We start from the raw sequence: 23,117 nt of genomic DNA, 5'->3' as shown, positions 1-23,117 counted from the left end.
CCTCCATGCTTCACGGTTGGGATGGTGTTCTTGGGGTTGTACTCATCCTTCTTCTTCCTCCAAACACGGTGAGTGGAGTTTAGACCAAAAAGCTCTATTTTTGTCTCATCAGACCACATGACCTTCTCCCATTCCTCCTCTGGATCATCCAGATGGTCATTGGCAAACTTCAGACGGGCCTGGACATGCGCTGGCTTGAGCAGGGGCACCTTGCGTGCGCTGCAGGATTTTAATCCATGACGGCGTAGTGTGTTACTAATGGTTTTCTTTGAGACTGTGGTCCCAGCTCTCTTCAGGTCATTGACCAGGTCCTGCCGTGTAGTTCTGGGCTGATCCCTCACCTTCCTCATGATCATTGATGCCCCACGAGGTGAGATCTTGCATGGAGCCCCAGACCGAGGGTGATTGACCGTCATCTTGAACTTCTTCCATTTTCTAATAATTGCGCCAACAGTTGTTGCCTTCTCACCAAGCTGCTTGCCTATTGTCCTGTAGCCCATCCCAGCCTTGTGCAGGTCTACAATTCTATCCCTGATGTCCTTACACAGCTCTCTGGTCATGGCCATTGTGGAGAGGTTGGAGTCTGTTTGATTGAGTGTGTGGACAGGTGTCTTTTATACTGGTAACGAGTTCAAACAGGTGCAGTTAATACAGGTAATGAGTGGAGAACAGGAGGGCTTCTTAAAGAAAAACTAACAGGTCTGTGAGAGCCGGAATTCTTACTGGTTGGTAGGTGATCAAATACTTACGTCATGCAATAAAATGCAAATGAATTACTTAAAAATCATACAATGTAATTTTCTGGATTTTTGTTTTAGATTCCGTCTCTCACAGTTGAAGTGTACCTATGATAAAAATTACAGACCTCTACATGCTTTGTAAGTAGGAAAACCTGCAAAATTGGCAGTGTATCAAATACTTGTTCTCCCCACTGTATATTAGTGATCGCTGCTAAATATTCAGAAAGTATTTACTTGCTGATAATATATCCCGGTAAGTATCGTACGAGTTTGTATGAACAGAGTTTTATTCAATGTCAGTCACCAAGTAACAGAGCCCACAGTATAGTTTTTGCAACAGTTTGTATATAAGCATTCTAATGTATTCTATGTCGACCTAGCTAAAACAAAGGAAATGACAGGCTGTCTAAATGTTTGTGTTGTGTGGTTTTAACAAGATAACGTCTGTCAAAGCTTTACTGAACCAAGTTGGGTTCTAAAAGAAAACTATTATTGCGATCAGTACAGTAATGTGCCACGTGCCAAAATTCCTTTACTCTCTTGTCATCAAATGTTTTTTGGGCGTCTATAAAGTCTCATCTGCTTTCTCTCATTCCATAGTTAACATTGTTTTTTTAGCTTTTGGATTTCACTTCACCATGGTTGCTACAGCATGGCTTATGGTACAAGCTCATATCAACATAATTCATTCCAATGATCTCCCTCATTCCATTAGGTGGTTGATGTCAAGGTTATGGCTGCATAGGAGTATTTTTGGAAGCAGATTAAAAAGACAAGTTCATTGCTGGCCTGACAGGTTCATTGCTTTACCTCTCACTGTATTTATCTGATTGATATGGGATTTTACTAGATATTTGCACTTACTCTACTGGACTCTGGGAATTGACAAAGCTTTTTTGATTCCTCCTTTTCAACAACAAAATAAACAAGTCTCTTGCTTTTGTCATTACATGCACTGTCTGCCTCTATAACTTACCTGTTGCTTTTTGCTCCCAAATACATTAGTAGTCTCCAATCATTTCCCAGTTTTGTGGATATTTGCTGGCAAATATTGCACACTTTCTAAATGGTAGTTTGGGTGGTTATGTTTGTTTCAATCCGTCCGCATGTCAGAGGAATTTGAAGTGTGACAGACATTGGAATTATTTACAAGGATTCACACATTTTTACATGTCTTTGCAGTGTCCGACAAAATGACAGTACTTGTCGAAAACGCGTCCCATCTTTACTTCTATAAAAAGCGCTTTCAACAGTTTCTAAGCACCATTCTGAATGCCAATGTGTTTGGAGTCAAGTATGCCATAGATCCATGCTCTTTGAAAATTATTTGATACCCCACATTGCTTTATGGTTGTCAATGATTTTTTGTAGCTTGTCATCCAAGATTTAAAAATGTATTTTTTATAACTATTATGTCTGTTCAGTACTGTAACATATGAAATAACAGTTTTTACTCCAAAAAAATCTACAAACACATGTATAAGGCCCGAGTTTTGACCTTATGTCAGCTTTTGTATTGTGTGTCGTCTTAAATATGCCATGGTGGAATTAAACGTGAAAGAAGGTGTTTTGTGTACTTGGTTGGTTAACAGCTTGTGCCCTTATACACCTTTTACCAGTGGCGACGTAACCACCGATTTCGACGATGCATGAATGTTTGACGGTGTAATAACAGTATAGAACCAAAAGAGGGGACCCTAGATCTTTTTGCTTAGTCGTCTTGTTCACAGGTCATTCTAAAGGTCTCGAAATCATCCACATCATCCTTTATCACCCAACGTTCTTAAAACAATTTGGATATAGTCGGACAATTTCACAATTCTTCACCTTGAAAGAGGTAAAATAATATGAAAAGAGAGAGGAGGAGAGAGGGCGGAAGAGAGAGTGTGGAAGGGAGGAGGTAAGAGTGAATACCAAGACCTCCATGTTAGAAACCTGAGATGAGAACCCTCCATGCTGGCGGCTTTAATTCCCACTGAGCTCAGGACAAGTCCTAAATCTGTTTACGGCACAGAACAGAGCTGAAAATGAACTTCCAGGAGATAATTTCCCACATCTTAATTGGTAATGTCCTGCTAATCGGGTGTGTAAGTACAGCCAGAGAGAGATGTGGTCAGAAGAGACAGCGATTTTCCACAGACTTCAGAGCACCATAGAAACATGCTCTACTATTTGATAATTTGAAGATTGATTAAGCTATTCAGTAGTTCATTTTGTGCAATTATTTGCAAACCATCAACTATAAGTATTTTGAGCATTTGAAAATGAATATAATCCCCTAGCTTAAAATAGTTAAAAGGGATGTTAAGCTTTCTGTGGAAAATAGCTTCCATAAAACAAAATCATTCTGATTTGTGCAATCAGACTGTATAACGATCTGAAAACGGACTTCCTCAAAGATAGTTGACATTCAATGGTGCAGTGTCCCATGGACTGTTCAGAATCCCCTCTAGTTCAGCATCCAAACCAGCAGTCAAAGCATGTGATTAAAGTATTTCCTTTAAAGTCTGTGGTTCACCCAATCGGAATTCCAATCACTGTGTATCTGTAGACCACTGAATATTTCCCTCCTTTTTCCGAGAAGGCAGCGGTAGGCCTTACCGTCCTTACTCAATATGGGCTCAATTTCCCCTTAGCATGATGTAAGCACAGACACAAGGAGAGAAAGGATACAACACATAATGAATCAATTTACTTGAATATTCTGAGGACCATAGGATTTTTTATTCTCAAGTTATCAATGAGTACATCTTACCGACATCAACCACTTAAGAGAGGGATACATTTTTCTATTAGTTTCCAGTGGATATCTCAGTTTATGGAAAGCAGTGATCATACTCTACAGGTATGGAGCACTGTAGCTATTTGCCCTTGTCCATCTGACATTAACCATGTATTGTAATAGATTGTCAGTGTTGCAGAACAAGCAGATACAGTGGAGGCAGATGATCGCATGCAGGCCACAGTAAATCCCTCTGTCTCCGGTTTGGCTCTTGTAAAGTGGAACCACGGGGACCAGATGGTTTTGGAGCCAGACCCAAAGCTGACCTCAATCCTTAGCCCAGTGGAGGAGGGGTGGTTCTGGTTCTGAGAAGGAACACGCCCGTCAGTGGTTCTGTTCTGTCTCTGAGGTCCGACTCCACTCTGCTACACTGCCCACGCAAAACACTCCTGGTGGGAGAGAGGGAGGGAAGGAGGGAGAGCTGTGGGGGTGGGGGGACTGGTAGAGAGAGGAGAGGGAGAGAGAACAGAGAGAGAGGGAGAGAGAGAGAGAATGAGAGAGAGAGGGGGACTGTGAGAGACCGAGGAGAGAGAGAAAACAAGTGAAAGTACGCTTCTTCAAAGAGATGAACACACACACCCCTGTGCCTTCAGGGAGAAGGTTTGACTGACTCTGTATTCTCTCCTGAGTATTTCTCCGCCTCCAGAAGTAATGTGAACTGTTTGGTATCTATCACAACTAGAAAGGAGTTGTACAACAAAAGCTCTTTTGTGGCCAAAAACCGACAAGCCCAGTAAGATCGAAGCTCAAACAATGACTCCAAACAATGGCACACAATTACTTTTCTCCTTAGAAGCTTTCCTCTGTTATCTGAATGCTTGCCCATGCATTGTTTCTGTTTGATTTCAATGTTCTAGCTATTCAAATGAGCCCACCAAAGGACACCGTGAAAAGTCGCTATGCTGCTGACTACTTACAGATTCTGTGATATAAAGAATACTCACTTTTTGCAATCTGCCTTAGTAACGCGAGAGCGATGGGGACTGATGCTTGACTATCCCACTGGACACAGACGTCAATTCAACGTCTATTCCACGTTTGGTTCAACGTAATTTCATTGAAATGAAGGGGAAACGACTTTGATTCAACCAGTGTGTGCCCAATGGGATGTGAATATTAGGCCCCGGTTCTTTCGTCTTTTGTCTCTTTTGGCCCGTAGGACATGTCTGTTTTCTGGACAGCAGCTTTGTTCTAAATAGCCTTTGCGTGGACCGTGAAAACAAATATAGCCAATACAAAGCAGCTTTCTATCTGAGCATGATGACATGCCTCCTAACAGAATGAGCCGACTGGCCTTTGGTTTCTTGCTGCAGGGGGGGGTAAACAGTCGGTTGGTGTGAGCTGTGGGAGCTGTACTGGAGTGTTTAGTTACAGCATATGTGGATCTGTTTTTCTACATAACACATGTTTGCATGTGTTATGGTGCCCAATGCATTAATGAGCCTCTTATCCTTAATGTTTTTCTCTCCATCACTGTGTGTGTGTGTGTGTTGGTGCGTGCGTGCGTGCGTGCGTGTGCGTGTGTTGCACAATGAAGGGTGTTTGAGCCCAGGAGGACCTCATTAGCAAAAAGGACCAGCAGCTAGCTGTCTGTTTATAATCAAGATCTCTGACCCAATTATCCCTCTGTCATTGTTATCACACAGTGAGAAAATGCTAAATATCACGGATCTTTGTGTTCTGTTACTGTTTTTGCCACGGAGACCCACTGACGTTTTCCACATTAACTAAATAGCCTGCATAACGCTGTGTACCTTGGGCCAGCGTTTTGATTCAACCCTAAGACAGTTGTGAATCAAGAATGCTGGAATACTTCGTAAACAATCATCCAGATGTGTTTTACCACTGGCTCATCTGCATCATGTTTGAGGTTGTGGTGGTTGGGACAGGGAGGGACTCTGATTTGACTGGATGCCAACAGTGCCCAGAGTGGATGGGCACATCATCAGGGGGGCTGGGATGCAAGTAGGATGGAAGATGGGCGATTCAGAGCTCTGTTAGCTCTGTTAGCAGCCGGAGGGGAGGAGGAAGGGGAGGTGGAGGAGGAGGAAGAGGAGGAAGGAGGAAGAAGAAGAGGAGGAGGAAGGAGAGGAGGAGGAAGAGGAGGTGGTGGAAGAAGAGTTGGAAGGAGGGGAGAAGGAGGAGAAAGGAGGAGGAAGAGGAGGAGGAAGAGCAGGAGGAGGATGAGGAGGAGTATCAGGAGGAAGGAGGAGGAAGAGGAGGAGCAGGAAGAAGGGGAGGAAGAAGAAGAGGAGTAGGAAAGAGGGGAGGAAGAGGAGGAGGGGTGGAGAAAGATGAGGAAGAAGAGGAGGAGGGAAAGTGCTCCATCCGACCGTAACATTGTCCACAGGGGATACGGAGCAAACACGGACTACACATGTTCACACTGATGCTAACATACTGTGCTGTACATATGGAAGCACATGCAAACACACACATTCACACACACGTACGAGCAGAAGCGTGCACATACACAAATGTGCACGCACACACACACACACACACACACAAAATGTGTCCGTGTTTTAGACAGTATTTTTATGTCACATCAATATATATGAAAAGAAAAGCCTTAAATGTTCTCATTCAACTACATCAATGTTCATCTCCCATGCACAACAAAGGATAATGGGAGAAAGGGGAGCAACGTACTGTCAAAATAATGGAAACACCAACATGAAACGCGACAGAATTTTAAAACTTTGGTTCCATTGAACATGCCATACAAATAAAGGCATTTTATGTCATTACGTGAAGAGTGCCTCGGTCCTCCTTTCTTTTTGATTACCCATTTACCCCTTTACCAAAGAGCACCTTCTGTCTGCCAAGATCTACTAATGTGTACCTTAGCAGCGCTTCCCTTACTCTTTTGTTCTGTTTTAATAGGCCGTTGGGCCACCACAAGCCACCAGAACAGCTTCAATGCGCTTTGACATAGATTCTACAAGTGTCTGGAATTCCACTGGAGGAATGTGACACCATTCTTCCTTGAGAAATTCCATAATTTAGTGTTCTGTTTGTGGTGGTGGAAAACGCTGTCTCAGGCGCCGCTCCAGAATCTCCTAGAAATGTTCAGTTGAGATCTGGTGACTGAGACAGCCATGGCACATGGCTTACATCGTATTCATGCTCATCAAACCAACACACACAGATACCCTGCTTACCCTTCACACACACACACTCCCTTGATGACTAAGAGGCCAACTCAACACCGTTAGCCCTGAAACAGCTGTGATCCCTCGCCATGTGAAAGCACATGTGTTCCATATCCTGCTCTTTGTCCGATCAAAGCCTGCCGCGGGCCCTTACACTATGGAACAGGCCTGTGTGAGCATGCTGAAGATAAAGGCCAACGCAGGTATGTCCTTCCTGTCTCTCTCACCTGAACACATATTGAATGTTCTGGGTGCAATCAATGTTGTGGGACAGTATCCTGTGTAGTTGGTTTTTGGTTCAGTGGGTTATAATATAATTTGGCTTTGATTCACACCTTTAAACTAATCTAAGGTCACTTTTGCATTTTACCTCTCAATAGTAAGAGTAGGTTGGGGAAACATCTGCTGTACCTGGTCATTTGACTCTGATTCAGATAACATTTATAAGCATAGTGAAGTGATTCGGTTGGACCTAAAGAACTGTTCTTAGGTCAGATATATTTTTAACCTTCCAATGGTAAGAGTAGGTTGGGGCAACATCTAGTGTACCTGGATCATACAGTAGGTCTGACAAGATTCTGCCTCTGAGAAACAGTAAGATAAATGACATTCTTCTAGGTGGCAAACAAACAAAGCACCCAAACGCTCAACATGCTATATAACATATGACATAGAACTATGACAGATGAGATGACATAGAACTATGACAGATGACATAGAACTATGAAAGACATAGATCTATGTCTGTCATAGTTCTATGTCATCTGTTATAGTTCTATGTCATCTCATCTGTCATAGTTCTATGTCATATGTTATATAGCATGTTGAGCGTTTGGGTGCTTTGTTTGTTTGCCACCTAGAAGAATGTCATTTATCTTACTGTAAGTCATACATGTCATGCAGAGTTCCCTTGACATCCTTTCCCAGTCGTTGATCACTCCCTGTCAGCAGCCGTGAAGCGTGACAACAGTGACTTCAGACCACGGTCACGTTTTCCACGGAGATGTTTTCCAGAGCTCAGCGCTGTGTGATGGATGTTACCCAGGAAGTGCTGAAATGAGGAAGTGGAGGTATAACCCTCAAACCTCCTTTAGCCTTCCCAGTGCATCTACTGTACTGAAACAGAGAGAATGAGGAACTGTTAGATGTTTGGAAGTAGCCCAGAGCTGCAAAGTGTAGTAGTCTCTGGCAGTCCATTGTTTATAGCCAAAGTATACGTAAACAGATCTCGAACATTCAGATGCAACTATGCAACGGGAAGGTCAAAAATTGAAGTTCAAAAAACAATCATTTTGCAACAAACATGGCAGTATTTAGTATTTATTAGGATCTCCATTAGCTGCTACCAAAGCAACAGCTACTATTCCTGGGGTCCGAACAGGTACAACAGCCGACATCGTTAAATAAATCAATACAACATACAATACATTGTTACATTATTACTCTATTACTACAAATTACAATATAAAATCTACAATACCATAACATTATAGTGTGTGTGTGTGTGTGTGTGTGTGTGTGTGTGTGTGTGTGTGTGTGTGTGTATTCGTGTGTATTCGTGTGTATGTTAGAGTGTTTATTCGCGTGTGTGTGTTTGTGTGTGGGTCTCTTCACAGTTCCCATTGTGCCGTGAAGAGTTGTTTTATTTGTTTTTTTAAATTGGATTTTAAATTGAGTTACTTGATGTGGAAGAGAGTTCTACGAAGTACTGCACATTTCCCAGAGTCTGTTCTGTCTTGGGGACTGGGAAGAGACCACTGGTGGTATGTCTTGTACGGGTGTCTGAGCTGTGTGTTAGCTCCCGCGTTGCTGTCGCGTCGTGCCATGAGGTGTTGTTTTATTCTGGGTTTTTTAAATCGGATTTTACGGCTTCGCATGAGTTACTTGACGTGGAAGATGTCTGAGCTGTGCGTTAGCTGTTTGTACAGACAGTTCAGTGTTTTCCACATGTCAATACCTCTCACAAAGACAAGTAGGGATGCAGTCAATCTCTCCTCTAAACCGTTCCGGTTCACAGTCAAGTCTACGAACCATGCCAGCATGAAATTGTAGAGGAAACAAATGATAGAGAACATTCCTCAATCATCTTGACACTCTCAAGGGTGTTCCCGTGTATTCTGCCGGATGAACAGATGTGATAAGCCAATTTGATAAGCACCACGTCACATCAGGGGCACATACAGTGTCTTTCCGTTTCACTGCACCATCGGTTTCCTAGGCGACAGCCTTGCTGCTTCTGACTGGCTGAGTGCAATTTCCTGTTTTGTTTTGATTGTGACAATCAGGTTGAATGGTCCCTCCAGCGGGGCAGCAGCAGGGAGATGCCCGCTAGGAGATTGTTATATCTGGCAGGGAGTATGGCGTTAACTAACATCCCCCAATGCAAACACTATGCCAACTGCCAATGTGATGTGTTACAGCTGGGATCTGCCCTTCGTGAAGTGTCTGCATGTTGTTTGCAAAGGTGAGATTTGTCCTACAACCAATGCCTCTATTCATTTCGTTTATGGAGTAATTCTCGCCTGTGATTGTAGAGCCGGTGCTCTGGGTTTTTACAAACATGTCTTCATACATTCATGTACTGTATGTACAGTATATGTCGACACATACTCATACATGTGTCGTGTATGACCTTAATCTACAGTAATGGAATGTCTCACGTGACATTTTCACCATGGGTTAATCAAGTCGGACAATGTGAAAAGGACCTGCCATCCAACAGTCAAAACATCAACTACATCCGTTAAATAAAGGCCTTGCAACTCTAACGCAGCTCATTTGTCCAGATGTTTGCATGCAGAGCGAACAGAATGTTATGAGTAAGCTGTCCTTTTTTCCATTTTAGCTGCACTGGCAGCGAACCAAATGGAGACAGTTTGGCTCGTGGTGCCAACAGACCTGAGACAGACAGATTGGTTCTCTCCTATAAGAACTGTGACTACATGGGTACGTCCCAAATGGCAGCACATTCCCCATATAGTGGGCTATTCCCTATGGACCTTGGTAAAAAGTAGTGCACTATATAGGGAATAGGCTGCCATTTGGGATGCAGCCCTTCTGTGAAGACATACTCAGTGAAATGTTTTGCATACCTATGTTGACATATGAGCGAATGGAGGTGTATGGGTATAGGAAGGTCAGGGTAACTAGAGACAGGTACAGTCAGCTATCTGTTTAAATGGTTATTAAAACATCATGCAACATTCTATGCCCCATCACCTGGCTCCAATAAATGCATCATTCACCATTGAAGCGTATGGGGAATGTGTGCTGAGTATCAACTAAATATCCCCAGGTTACCAGGTACCAATAAACTCAGTGAAATGACGTTTGATAAGCCGTCCTCTCCTCTCCTCTCCTCTCCTCTCCTCTCCTCTCCTCTCCTCTCCTCTCCTCTCCTCTCGCACCCAGGCTAGCTTCCGGACAGCCACGATAAGGCACATACATTTCACTCAGGATATTAAAAAGCATATAGATAACATCTATGTAATATGTTGAGGGGTGTTAAGGGTTCTCTCTCCATCTGATAGCGTTCTAAACTCATATTGCTAAAACAAAGCTCTGTATCACATGTAATAGCTGTCAAAACATATTGTACACACATTTTTACCACGTCGTCGGCACGTCATCAGCAGCAGGCATATTACCCCAGGGTTGGTATTGTACTTCATGACTTCACAACACCTTTCTGTTATTTCAGGGGAGGTGATTGGAGTTCTGCAATGACGGTGTAGTCCCACATGGGAAGTACAGGAAGAATAAGATGTTATGACAGATTGTGCAACACTGTTTCAGAGATTATATTAATCCAAGCATGCCTCAGAAGAAGGGAAACCAGTTGTTTCAAGGTGCAGGTTTTTTCATAACTTCGTTTATATGACCGGTTCAGTGGAAAGTAAGTAACAGTGGGACAGCAGAAGCATCTGAAGTGATGTTCTGGATCACTTGTCACCATCTTGACCGGAAATGATGTCACTCAACATGGAATTCTGGAATCAACTGTCATTATTTGTATTGCAGGTGCAAAATGGTTGTAAAAGAAATCTCTGTTATGTCTGCATGGATTTAAGATAGACCATCAACACATTCCCTCCCCTTCTTCATTGAACTCGCAGTAGTAGCTTTGTTCTCCAAACATTTTTAGAATAGGTTGAGAGATGGTTGTTTTTGGAGGAGTAAGAAACATTTAAACCACAACTCTCTGGCAAGTAACATATCATTTAAAAGGGAACATAGATAATTACAAATGACAGGACTGCTTTGGAGGACAATGTGGTACCTCCTGCTGACCTTGCAGTTCGTCAAACCTGATCTTGCCTCAGTGTGTCTATAGGGCAAAGCTAAACTACACTATACACCCTTATAAAAAAGGGTTCCAAAAGGCTTCTCTTATGGGGACAGCTGAAGAACCCTTTTAGGTTCTAGATGTAGAGACTGTTCTGGGCACGACCGCCTTTAAAACCACATAACTATAGGCTCTCAGAGCAGGTTGTAATTATGCTGAAGCAGAAGTCCTGATTATAAGTAGGCTGTGTATTTTCTGAAGAGAAGACTCTGAGTACAGGCAGGGTCATCTTGGGCCTATACACACACACACACACACACACACACACACACACACACACACACACACACACACACACACACACACACACACACACACACACACACACACACACACACACACACACACACACACACACACAGTCAATGTAAACCATTCACTGAACATTCCTGAGCATGTGAGAGCAGGGGCAGAGAGGTGGCCGAGCTGAATTTGGCCTCGGCCCTATGAGCAGTATTAGAAAAGCAGAACCTTTGGCTCTCCTCCACATTCCTCTGTCCTCTCTCTCACTGTACCTCTCTCTCAGTGAGCCTGTCTGTAAAAAGACTGCTGGGAGTGGTATGCACCATTTACTGTGAGAACTCACTTTGCACAGCAGATAGCAGCAGGCAAATCGTTTAAGGATCAGCTATCGTACACTATATAGACAAGCCATAAGTATAGACACTAATGTATGTTTTTCTCAAAACACAGACAAATTTGACATCAGTTGTGCAGGTAACGGGTTGAAATGATTGAACAAACTTGACTTTGAACTCTATACTACTCAATATAGTCCCAACAGGTGATATGTTCTCTGTCTTTCCCTCGCTCTTCCTCTTTACAGAACAACTCACTTGTTCTGCTTGATGACTTTGGATGTCGAGGCTCAACACTCGCTCAGATTGCCTGCCGCACTAGAACATAACTAGTCCATTTCCAATTAAGATAACGCGTTCTCATATTAATATTAATCAGGATGCTATGCTGATGTTCCTGTTGAGCTACTTTTGATTGAAGGGAGAGACACAGATCTGCTCTACTTAGACGAGTTTAACGGTTGCACATATATTTAGAGCCGTACCAAATTGCATATAAAAAAAAAAAAAGTTCAATTAATCCCACTTGAAGAGACGAGCGGAATGTATTTTGAGGTACCTTCAAATCTTTTCCCGTGGTCCACCGTGCATCTTTGGCATGGATGCCAAATCTGTAGTTGTATGCCACTCCATATTTATTGTTAGAATGAATAAATAAGATTCACAGGAAATCTTTTCCAAGTTGTGATGTTTTTCAAAGGCATCCCGCTCAGTCTACTGGGTGGGCTAGTGACCGTAGATGGCCTGAAACATCATACATCGCCGCAGAGGTTTTGTGGATAGGAAAGATGGATGTTGAGATTCACTTATCTGAAGTTTGGTTAAAGTTGCATCCCCCCGTGTGCGATGTGTATTACTTGGAGAGGAGAGAATGAATGAATAATGCAAGGTCAATGCCTGACGGGCATCTATTATTATATTCTATTGTTTGGAGAGGTCTGAGCTTCAGTCGTCTCTGTGAAATATTGATTCCGTACTTAGCAGTTGTTGAGTGGAACTGTGGTATAAAGGCAAGATAGATTGTGGGGATTTTCTGGAGAGACACATGACTTATCGGCTATACACAAGTGTGTATCTTGCCTCTCTTGTCCACCATCTTGGACGGGTCAGGCAATAACTTTATATTTTCTTCCTCCCCGTTTCATTTTTATTTTTTAATTTCACCTTTATTTAACCAGGTAGGCCAGTTGAGAACAAGTTCTCATTTACAACTGCGACTTGGCCAAGATAAAGCAAACCAGTGCGGCAAAAACAACAACACAGAGTTACACATAAACAAACGTACAGTCAATAACACAATAGAAAAGAAAAATGTAAAAATCTATGTACAGTGTGTACAAAAGTAGAAGAGTAGGGAGGTAAGGCAATAAATAGGCCATAAAGGCAAAATAACTACAATTTAGCATTAATACTGGAGTGATAGATGTGCAGATGATGATGTGCAAGTAGAGATACTGGGATGCAAAAGAGTAAGAGGTTAAGTAATAATATGAGGATGAGGTAGTTGGATGGGCTATTTACAGATAATAATCGGTATGCTGCTCTGACAGCTGATGCTTAAAGATAGAGAGGGAGATTTTTGCAATTCGTTTCAGTCATTGCCAGCAGAGAAGTGGAAGGAAAGGCGGCCAAAGGAAGTGTTGGCTTTGGGGATGACCAGTGCAATATACCTGCTGGAATGTGTGCTATGGGTGGGTGTTTCTATGGTGACTATGGTGTTGCTATAGTGAGCTGAGATAAGGCGAGGCTTTACCTAGCAAAGACTTATAGATGACCTGGAGCCAGTGGGTTTGGCGACGGATATGTAGTGAGGGCCAGCCAATGAGAGCATACAGGTCGCAGTGGTGGGTAGTATATGGGGCTTTGGTGACAAAACGGATGGCACTGTGATAGACTACATCCAGTTTGCTGAGTAGAGTATTGGGGGCTATTTTGTAAATGACATCGCCGAAGTCAAGGATCGGTAGGATAGTCAGTTTTACGAGGGTATGTTTGGCTGCGTGAGTGAGGGAGGCTTTTTTGGCGAAATAGGAAGCCGATTCTAGATTTAATTTTCGATTGGAGACGCTTAATGTGAGTCTGGAAGGAGAGTTTACAGTCTAACCAGACACCTAGGTATTTGTAGTTGTCCACATATTCTAGGTCAGAACCGTCCAGAGTAGTGACCCTACTCCTCCCTCTCCTCTTCTTCATTGATCTCTCTCTTCCCTCTCTATGTGGTTCTCATAGCTACTGTGCGTAGAGCTGGAGGGAAACCCAGCATCATTAAACATGACAATTAACTTTACAGTCGTTAAGTGGATGGCTTCATTGGAAGTTCCCCCAAGGATTCATCCTACTTCTTCATTTCAGGGGGGAAAAAGCCTTTTCTTCAAAACGTTAGAGAGTATCTAATGCCACCCATCATACAAGTTACAGTGTGTGAATACTGTATGTATCCTAGTTGGTGTATGATTGATGTACACAGTGCAGTGTAAGCATGACTTAATTCTTCCCCTTTGGGAAATCTGTTTCATTTAAAAGTGAGTGAGGCATCACCACGTTCCTTCCTGTCCACATGAATGTTTCAGAGCTGGTGCTTCCCCCCCCCCCCCCTTTTGTGTCCCAGGACAAAGTTCCAAATACTTTTCCTCACTGCTTCTCTCAGTTACCCTCTCATAGCTATACTGAAATAAAGATTTCTTATGAATTACTTATGGCTATAGCGTAGGAGGGCTAAGGCTTACAAGTAGGTTTTGTCCATCGCCATAGAACTTCAGTTGTTGGGGTCATTTTCACTCATGATCCTCTCCTGTCCAGGGCAAATAAATATTCAGCATGGATTAATATACAAGATCATATGCTGCAACCCACAAATCTGTTTACTAATGTTACAGATGTACAAGGCAAGATCAGGACTTGGTTTTGCCCAGACATTATGTTTGAATAATGCATAATTATTATAATGAAAGCGCATTGGTTATGTAACGATTGTATCCTATCAAAATACATGAAGCGACTAATGCACTACGGGCCAGTTGTCTGAATTTAATGCGGAATATTTCTTTCTGTATTTTGGTTGGTGTGAATATTGCTTTTGGGAATGATTTGCATTGAAATTGAATTGGGAGGAAAGTGGTTCAGACAATTGTGATGGATTTTTCTCAGGGGCGAGCTAAGCGTACTGTCAACTCTGGTTGACTGATCCTAGTTGACAAACGGTTTACTTATCTTTAATTTGTGTTCATTATTTCAAACTGAATGTTTTATATCAAAGCAATGAACGACAGGAGAGAAAAGTGGACTTAAGCATGCTGGCCAAGATTACTCAATACAACAAACTAACCCAGTATATGTTTGTTTTGTCAATTTTGGGACAGAAATAGTAACTTCTGGAAAACATACTGACTTTTTCCAAATTTTGTTATGTTACAACCTTATTCTAAAATGGATTAAATAAAACAAAATCCAAGAAACTCCCGAGTGGCGCAGTGGTCTATGGCACTGCATCGCAGTGCTCGCTGTGCCAGTAGAGATCCTGGTTTGAGTCCAGGGTCGGTCGCAGCAGACCATCACTGGGAGACCCATGGGGCGGCGCACAATTGGCCCAGCGTCGTCCGGGTTAGGGGAGATTTGGCCGGCAGGGATGTTCTTGTCCCATTGTGCTCTAGAGACTCCTGTGGCGGGCTGGGTGCTGACACGGTTGCCAGGTGTATGGTGTTTCCTCTGACACGTTGGTGTGGCTGGCTTCCGGGTTAAGCAGGCATTGTGTTAAGAAGCAGTGCAGCTCGGCTGGGTTGTGTTTCGGAGGACGCACGTATCTTGACCTTTGCCTCTCCTGAGTCCATATGGGAGCTGCAGCGATGGGACAAGACCGTAACGACCAATTGGTAAATAAACAAAATCCTCATCCAACTACACACAATAGCTCATAATGACAAAGTGAAAACAGGTTGTTTGAAATTTATAAAAAAATAAGTAATTGAGCTCAAGTGCATCCTGTTTCCACTGATCATCCTTGAGATGTTCTACAACTTGATTGGACTCCACTTGTGGTAAATTCAATTGATTGGACATGATTTGGAAAGGCACACCTGCCTATATAAGGTCCCACAGTTGACAATGCATGTCAGAGCAAAAACCAAGCCATGAGGTTGAAGAAATCGTCCCTAGAGCTCCAAGACAGGATTTTGTCGAGGCAAAGATCGGGGGAAGGGGACCAAAACATTTCTGCAACATTGAAGATCCCCAATAACACAGTGGCCTCCATCATTTTTAAAAGGAAAAAGGTTAGAACCACCAAGGCTCTTCCTAGAGCTGGCCGCCCGGCCAAACTGAGCAATCGGGGGAGAAGGGCCTTGGTCAGGGAGGTGACTAAGAATCTGTGGAGATGGGAGAAGGACACCCATCTCTGCAGCACTCCACCAATCAGGCCTTTATGGTAGAGTGGCCAGATGGAACCACTCCTCAGTAAAAGGCACGTGACATTCCTCTTGGAGTTAGCCAAAAGGCACCTGTCACGTCTGGAGGAAACCTGCCACCGTCCCTGGTGAAGCATGGTGGTGGTAGCATCGTGTTGTCTGGATGTTTTTCAGCGGCATGGACTGTGAGACTGGTCAGGATCGAGGTAATGCCTGGAATATTTTGTCCTGTGAAACGCATTTAACAATGCCCACGTTAGTTTCTACTCCCGTCTCATGTCCTGTCCTTATATTGGTTTTATAGTAAAACAGTGTGCTATTCAAAACTCCCCAAATACAGGTGTGCCAAGCTTGTAGCATCATACCCAAGAATACTCGAGGCTGTAATCGCTGCCAAAGGTGATTCAACAAAATACTGAATAAAGGGTCTGAATACTTATGTAAATGTCATATTTCAGTATTTAATTTTTTATAAATTTGTCATTATGGGGTGTTGATTGAGGGAAAAAAACAACTTCATCAATTTTAGATTAAGGCTGTAACGTAACAAAATGTGTAAAAAGTCAAGGGGTCTGAATACTTTCCAAATGCATTGTAAAACAGACCAATTAAACACGGACACCAATTACATTTTTTTAAAACAGTTTTTGTACACCTGCCTTTGAAATGATGGCATATTTCACTCCCAAATGTATGGGCTGGGAATCATCTAGCGCAACACATACAAAGATGATGGTCTTGGTGGCACAGTTTGACATGGGATGATGGATTACCGGAATTTGTCTTGGCACTTTACTGTCAACTTTGATTAAGGTGTAGTCGGTGCTTGATGTGGGCCGGAGCTGTCTTGAGCGCCTTACCAGCACCTACAATTTTGGTCATACCGGCTTCTCTATAATCACCAGCCCAGATTCACACACTGAGGCAAAAAAGCTTGATCAAAGCTGAATAAAGGCGAGATCTGCATGAATTCTTCAGGATTGGTGGGTCCCCTGCGGGACGGTTGAGCTAACGTAGGCTAACGTAGGCTTAAAACTTAACCCACCAATCCTGTTAACTTCCTGTTAACTTACTTTTCACCAATCCTGTTAACTTTTAACCCTGTTAACTTCTTCAGGAAGTTAACCCATCAAGTTAAACAGCAACGGACAGCGGGCATTTCATTTCTTGATTCCGCTTTGCTCAAGTTTATTTGCCGCTAGTCTGTGAATCTGTGCGTGACAGTAGTCTGTTCGAGATAGGGTAGATTGAAAATGCGCCAGCCGGAATATGTATGATTCGCTGTTCCAAGTTGTCAAATTAAGGTTTGTAAGGTCATAAAAAGTCATAGAAATTAGTTTTATAATTTTTGTTCATGTAATTCATAAAGGCACACTTTCAAATATTATGAACACAAAAATGATTAACACAAAAATCTACATTTCAGCCATCATTGGAATGACCCTTCAGTGCGTGTCTGTACGGCTCATAATAATGTGGACGGCTCATAATAATGTCTGGAACAGAGTGAATGGAATGGCATCAAACCATGTGTTTCATGTACTTGATACCATTTCACTGATTCCTCTCCAATCATTACCACGAGCACGTCCTCCCCAATTAAGGAGCCACCGACCTCCTGCGGTGTGTGCCAGTGTGAGTGGGCCGTTGCCCGAGGCGAGAGACCACGACATTTCAGCAGCGGGTATAAAATAATGACAAACAGACTAAATAGATAGCCAATTCAAAATAAAACTTGAAGCAGATATATCACTAGTTAACTATGGCTAACTAACTATTAATGCCGTTGTCGCCTTTCCACCAGCACTGTAGATAACCTAAATACATCTGCAACGTTGGGAAACTGGTATTCCCATGTAATTGCGCCAATGTTACAAATATTCTAAGAATGGCCTAATGGACAAATAACTTATAAACAAATAAACAATATTTGAGCCTTATACACATGTCTAGATACCTTGCTATGAAGTAGCCTACCTCATCCATTGATCCCTGATGTATTGAATGAGGGAATTACTTCATAAAGACAAAAGAATTTGCTTGTGGGCCTAATGTTGCAATATTTTATATCACGGGTGGCGACCATCCTTCTAACGATCTTCGTTGGGCGAAAGAGAGGAGGACCAAAGCGCAGCGTGGTAAGTGTTCATGATGAATATTTAATGGCACAAAACTGAACACTGAAATACAAAACAATAAAGTGAACGAACTAAAACCGAAACAGTTCCGTGTGGAACACACAGACACGGAAGACAACCACCCACGAAACCCAGGTGAAAAAAGGCTACTTAAGTATGATTCTCAATCAGAGACAACTAACGACACCTGCCTCTGATTGAGAATCATACCAGGCCAAACGAAAAAACCAACATAGAAAAACTAACATAGATAACCCACCCAACTCACGCCCTGACCATACTAAAACAAAGAAATAACAAAAGAACTAAGGTCAGAATGTGACAATCCTCCAGGATATCCTCCAGGATAGCTACCCACATTGTAGCTTAAACATCAGCCGCTCAACAGGACCTTCAGGGCTGGATCAAAAGCCAAGCCTCCAGATGTAGGGTTGACCACATGTTGACAACATGTGATTAACAGTGCAGTACTACTTTGTTGGGGGTTAAGTACCTAAATCAAGGCCACAATGGCAGGAGATGGTCGGCCTATATGGGATCAGACACAGCAGCCTTCCAATGTCAATAATGTAGGCTTTAATAATAATAGTCATGAAAATTTGGTTGAAAGTCATTGAGAAGTCATGGAATAGCTGTATGAACCCGTAACAGTGAATAATCAGAGGTCTCTATAGTATATAGTACGTTTTAGAAGAAGTATAATTTGATTCATTCAAGTGCACAGTAGAGGTAACAATATACAGCAGCCCTGTGGATGCTGGTTGATAAAGTTGATTGATAGTAGGTTGCAGAATGTATGTAACTACCGCTATGCCATCCCAAGTTGTCCAGAGTGAGCGGGACCAATGACCATCCAATGACTATCTAGTGGAAAATACTAGGCAAACATTGATTGATTGAAAACACTTCAACTTGGCCATTTGACCTAAAATCAGCTGATGTTAATCTACTTATGCACTCTCACGACATGTTTGTAAAAAACATTGACTTGGATGTGTGTGTGTGTGTGGTGTGTGTCTCTCTCTCTCTATGTGTGCAAGATTACCATAAATCTCAGCTGGCTGAATCTCTATATATCTGATGGTGTATTTATGGAATGTTGTTTTGGTGTAGCAGTCTCAGTCTGCCATGAGCAATTTCTGTAACGGAACTCCCGAAAACACATTTCTTGCCCAGACTGACACTTGATATGCAGCGTAGCCATCTTGCCAGGGAGTTGTGAAAACAAAAATAGGGTAAGTAGTGTTTCGATGATAAACAGCTATGGCAACCACAACAGACAATTGAAGGCAGGAATAAATGAAAGAATGAAAATAACGACTTGTCCAAAAGGCAATGAAATAGACAGTTGTCATAATTTGTGGTAGCCACGGGACCAAAACAGCAGAGAAGATGAGCCTCGCGCTTCAACGCTCTTCGTTGGTGCAGAAAGTGACCCACTATGCTGTTTACTTTCTGCATCTACGTCATGTCACTGAGTCTACCTTCAATGGGATACTTTGAGATTTTGGCAATGAGGCCCTTTATCTACTTCCCCAGAGTCAGATGAACTTGTGGATACCATTTTTATGTCTCTGTGCCCAGTATGAACAAGGTTAGAGGTAGTTTCGTGAGCCAATGGTAGCTAGCGTTAGCACAATGACTGGAAGTCTATGGTTATCTACTAGCATGCTCGGAAAAACAAAATGGTATCTACGAGTTCATCTAACTCTGGGGAAGAAGATAAAGGGCCTCAGTGACAAAATCTCAAAGTATCCCATTGAAGGTAGACTCAGTGACATGACGTAGATGCAGAAAGTAAACAGCATAGTGGGTCACTTTCTGCACCAACGAAGAGCGTTGAAGCGCGAGGCTCATCTTCTCTGCTGTTTTGGTCCCGTGGCTACCACAAATTATCTCTTTTACCCTAATTTCAATGTTTGCAACCCTGGTTGAAATGAAGTCAACAATACTGGTTGATTACTTTATTCAAATCCAATGTATTTTCCACGTTGATTCCACGTCACAATACTGGACAAATTAAGTTGAAACAATGTTGATTCAACCAGTGTGTGCCGAGTGGGACATTTGTGTTAACATATACACTTTTGTCATTGACGATACACATCGCAAGTAACACACAGTGGAAAAATAAATCGATTACATTCAAAAAACAACTACAAATCTAAAGTGTTGAAACTCTCTGTAAACCTTTGTCACGTTCCTGACCTATTTTCTGTTGTTTTGTATGTGTTAGTCGGTCAGGGCGTGAGTGTGGGTGGGCATTTCTATGTTTTGTGTTTCTATGTTTAGGTCTTGTAATCAGCCTTATATGGTTCTCAATCAGAGACAGGTGTTTGACGTTTTCCTCTGATTGAGAACCATATATAGGTTGGCTGTTCACACTGTTTGTTTGTGGGTGATTGTCTCCTGTGTCTTTCGTGTCTGTGTATGTGCACCACACGGGACTGTTTTGGCTGTTCATTCGTTTGATGTAGTCTGTTCCTGTCCGTGAGTTCTGCGTGTAGTTATGTAAGTTCCATGTTCAGGTTTCGTCTACGTCGTTTTCTTATTTTGTAATTTTCCAAGTGTTTTCGTATTCATCTTTGTATTTCAAAATAAATTCATTTATGTCTACATACCTCGCTGCGTGTTGGTCCGACCCATGCTCCTCCTCGTCCGAGGAGGAGGCAGATTTAGAACGCCGTTACAGAATCACCCACCAACCTAGGACCAAGCGGCGGGGGAGAGCTCAACAGAGCAACCAGGACTCGTGGACTTGGGAGCAGATATTGAATGGAGAAGGACCCTGGGCTAAGGCAGGAGAGAATCGTCGATCTCAGGAGGAGAGGGAGGCAGCTAAAGCCCAGGAGCGGTGGTTTGAGGAGGCAGCAAGGAGACGTGGCTGGAAGCCTGAAAGGCCCGTGAGTACTACCCAAAAAAATTATTGGGGGGGGCTAAGAGGTAGTGGGCCAAGGGCAGGTAGGAGACCTGCGCCCACTTCTCAGGCTAACCGTGGAGAGCGGGAGTACGGGCGGACACCGTGTTACGCAGTAGAGCGCACGGTGTCTCCTGTACGTGTGCATAGCCCGGTGCGGGTTATTCCACCTCCCCGCACTGGTAGGGCTAGATTGGGCATTGAGCCAGGTGCCATGAAGCCGGCTCAACGCGTCTGGTCTCCAGTGCGTCTCCTCGGGCTGGCATTCATGGCACCAGCCTTACGCATGGTGTCCCCGGTTCGCCTACATAGGCCGGTGTGGGTTATTCCACCTCCCCGCACTGGTCGGGCGACGGGGAGTATTCAACCAGGTAAGGTTGGGCAGGCTCAATGCTCAAGAGAGCCAGTACGCCTGCACGGTCCGGTATTTCCGGCGCCACCTCCCCGCCCCAGCCTAGTACCAACAGTGCCTACACCACGCACCAGGCTTCCAGTGCGTTTTCAGAGCCCTGTTCCTCCTCCACGCACTCTCCCTGTGGTGCGTGTCTCCAGCCCAGTGCCTCCAGTTCCGGCACCACGCACTAAGCCACCTGTGCGTCTCCTGAGTCCTGTACACACTGTTACTTCTCCCCGTACTAGTCCTGATGTGCGTGCACTCAGCCCGGTGCCACCAGTGCCGGTACCACGCACCAGTCACAGAGTACGCTTTGAGAGTCCAGTGTGCCCTGTCCCTGCTCCCCGCATTAGCATGAAGGTGCGTGTCCTTAGCCCGGTGCCTCCAGTTCCGGCACCACGCACCAGGTCTACAGTGCTCCTTATCCGGCCAGAGCCATCCGTCTCCCCAGCGCCATCTGAGCCATCCGTCTCCCCAGCGCCATCTGAGCCATCCGTCTCCCCAGCGCCGTCTGAGCCATCCGTCTCCCCAGCGCCGTCTGAGCCATCCGTCTGCCCAGTGCCGTCTGAGCCATCCGTCTGTCCCGAGCCATTAGAGCCGCCCGTCTGTCCCGAGCCGTCAGAGCCGATAGTCAGTCAGGAGCCGCTAGAGCCGATAGTCAGTCAGGAGCCGCTAGAGCCATTCGTCAGACAGGATCTGCCAGAGCCGCCAACCAGACAGGATCTGCCAGAGCCGCCAACCAGACAGGATCTGCCAGAGCCGCCAACCAGACAGGATCTGCCAGAGCCGCCAACCAGACAGGATCTGCCAGAGCCGCCAACCAGACAGGATCTGCCAGAGCCGCCAACCAGACAGGATCTGCCAGAGCCGCCAACCAGACAGGATCTGCCAGAGCCGTCCAGCCAGGACCAGCCAGAGCCGTCCAGCCAGGAGCTGCCAGAGCCAGCCAGCCAGGAGCTGCCAGAGCCAGCCAGCCAGGAGCTGCCAGAGCCGGCCAGCCAGGACCAGCCAGAGCCGTCCAGCCAGGACCAGCCAGAGCCGTCCAGCCAGGACCAGCCAGAGCCGTCCAGCCAGGACCAGCCAGAGCCGTCCAGCCAGGATCCGCCAGAGCCGGCCAGCCAGGATCCGCCAGAGCCGTCCAGCCAGGACCAGCCAGAGCCGTCCAGCCAGGACCAGCCAGAGCCGTCCAGCCAGGACCAGCCAGAGCCGTCCAGCCAGGACCAGCCAGAGCCGTCCAGCCAGGACCAGCCAGAGCCGTCCAGCCAGGATCCGCCAGAGCCGGCCAGCCAGGATCCGCCAGAGCCGGCCAGCCAGGATCCGCCAGAGCCGGCCAGCCAGGATCCGCCAGAGCCGGCCAGCCAGGACCAGCCAGAGCCGTCCAGCCAGGACCAGCCAGAGCCAGCCAGCCAGGACCAGCCAGAGCCAGCCAGCCAGGATCCGCCAGAGTCAGCCAGCCATGAGCGTCCAGAGCCGTCAGCGAGCCATGACCAGCCAGAGCCAGCCAGCCAGGATCCGCCAGTCATTCTGGTGTTGCCCCTTAATTTAGGTGGGGTTATTTGGAGGGTGGTCATTTTGAGGAGGCTACGGAAGCTGGGATTGACTATGGTGGGGTGGGGACCTCATCCAGAGCCTGAGCCACCACCGTGGTCAGATGCCCACCCAGACCCT

The sequence above is a fragment of the Salvelinus alpinus genome, chromosome 10, assembly GCF_045679555.1.
Source record: "Salvelinus alpinus chromosome 10, SLU_Salpinus.1, whole genome shotgun sequence".
NCBI lineage: Eukaryota > Metazoa > Chordata > Actinopteri > Salmoniformes > Salmonidae > Salvelinus > Salvelinus alpinus.
Note: the sequence above shows the minus strand (reverse complement) of the source record.